Genomic DNA, 2,425 nt, shown 5'->3' on the forward strand with positions numbered 1-2,425 from the left:
TAGAAAGTTTAAGCTGATTCTGACCAAAATGGATTTATATGAATTTATAAATTGGCTAAAAGCCACTGTACCATAGTACATGGTTATGGTCCAATTTTGCCAAAATTAAGAAGGAGAGAATTTTTATTTTATTGCACTTGATGATTATACATGTTTGTATAACAGTTGAGCTGATTTTCTTAAAAATTGGATTTTTCTATAATTTTAAATAGAATTCTCCATTTTTATTACATTTTCTGTACATGTACATGTACTTATGTTGTGTAGAAAGTTTGAGTTGATTCTAAATTTTTAAAGTTACTGAAATTACTTCTATGTTTGTTATTGTGTTCCCACTATTTGTTTGGCATGATTTTTGTAGAAAACCATGGACTATGAGCATGTGTTTTTTTTATTTTTTTCCGAAAATTTACCTTTTTTAAAATGGCTATAAGTCAACAATTAATTGCTTGAATCAACTCTATGTCAGACTTTATGTTATTCAATAAAGTATCATTAATCATTTCTTATTATTTATTATAGGTTGTGGACCTGAGGCTGAACTCATCATCTCAAGGACTGATCTCTCATTCATATACTGAAGATCTATAGACTGGGTTTAGGAACTAAGGACTGTAACACTATAAGACTGGTTTAATTAATTAAAATCATTGTTGACTTGTACTCTGCATGTATGGCTGAAGTGTGTTTCTTATTTTATTGTCATTTTTCATGACTTAATCTCATTTCTGTTTATAAGTCATTGCACCTGCTTCTGCATTAATGGCTCTCGCAATTATTTTAATCAAAATTCATAATAATCAATGATAAAAAGACAACTTTGTGTATTAAACAAAATGCTAAAATTATAAACAATAATGTTATGTAATTCTTTATAGTCTTCAGTTAATATGTACAGCTTCAAACAGCAAACAATTAACCTATAGCAATGACAACATATTTAACAATACTATACTTAGAATACTTCTCAATGTAGTCTTCAATAGCAGAGAATTGTACTTATCCTCTTCGTGTCATTAACCTAACAATGGAATGTAATTCATCATAACATAGTTACTGTTAGTATCTATTCTTCTTGTATGTAGTGCTCTTAGCATCACTAGCAGTAGTAGCCACTAGTGATCCCAGGCAGTGTCATGTGGAGGCAGCACTACATTGCTGCCCACACTAGAACAGAGAACAATATGTACATGTAATAATTAATACATGGGGCGGCGTGTTCTATCTGATTTATCCGCACGAGCTTCCGGTCGAGTTGAGACAAGAAGCAAATGTGGATAAATCCGATAGAACATGACGCTACATGTATTAATTGTTTTAGTGTATAGTTCCAGCAAAGATTACATGTGCTCTGCCTCTGCTATCACTGATATCACACTGGTGCACATTAAATAAAAATGAGTGTGCTACATGTATTTATAATATCACACTGTGGTATTGGTGGGAGTGTTCTGTGGATTTTATCACAACTGTTAGGCCTTTGATCTTTGCTGCAACTATACATTAAAATTATATTGACACATACCTAATGTACTCCAACCTTTAACAGGAACTTGCTATAACCTTAGGAAAGAGAAGGTTAATACATGACATGCACATACTGTAAGATATGCCCATTTTTAAATATCTGAACGTGTGATTTTGGAGAGGAAATTTTTAGTGAATTTGGTATTTTGATAATAGCCATTCAGCAAAATAAAATCCACCATTATAAACCATTATGTACACATGTACATGCTCAATGGGACATGGACACAAATTAAAACACACCAAAATTTAGCAGTTCAACAAATGCCACAACTTCAATTTACCAAAAGTACACTAGTTTGGATAATTTTAATTGCATTAGGTAGCTATTTAAAAACTGATTTATGAAGCACAAAATTTAGACACATCAAATGTCCATTATGTACATGTACATGTATTTACCAGTGAAAGTGTGAGGAGCAGTTAGGACATATAACCACATCTTCACTAAACCTGAACAACAGATCCCTTGAATGACAAACACCACATCCTGTACCATTAGCTGAACATTTCTACATAAAAATATTACAAGATAACACGTTACTAGTCACATGTACATCATGCATGACTACCAATAGGAGGGGGCAAGGGGGAATTAACATTTGGCCCCCAAATAAAGGGGCCCCCTAGTCTCAGGTTAATACATGTAGTAAACTCTTGGGGCTTGGGGGGCCTAATACAAACTTTAAAATACAGCTTTCAATATTGATGATATACATGTTATTAATTGTAGACAAAAGCTTCAAAAGATGTACATGTATTTACTTAATATAAAATCATATCATTATCAGGGGCTTATCAGAGTTACTGTCCTATATAGGGCCCATGCATGTATATAGCCTATTTGGAGCCTGTGTACATGTACATGTATATACTATGTTGTACCTGGTGAAGTGAC

At 32.8% G+C, this 2,425-nt stretch overlaps 1 long non-coding RNA gene across 1 annotated transcript; it reads right to left on the reverse strand.

Moving 5' to 3' along the window:
• Positions 1-790: 790 nt before the first annotated feature.
• On the reverse strand, positions 791-2,119 carry LOC109591409 (uncharacterized). The gene is made up of 4 exons (XR_002189801.1): positions 1,930-2,119; positions 1,526-1,563; positions 965-1,021; positions 791-920 (listed from the first exon to the last, which is right to left on the reverse strand). It is a non-coding gene; the product is annotated as an uncharacterized LOC109591409 (long non-coding RNA).
• Between the last annotated feature and the right edge of the window lie 306 nt (positions 2,120-2,425).

Source organism: Amphimedon queenslandica, unplaced genomic scaffold (assembly GCF_000090795.2).
Source record: "Amphimedon queenslandica unplaced genomic scaffold, v1.1 AMPQUscaffold_8239_Cont19816, whole genome shotgun sequence".
Lineage (NCBI taxonomy): Eukaryota > Metazoa > Porifera > Demospongiae > Haplosclerida > Niphatidae > Amphimedon > Amphimedon queenslandica.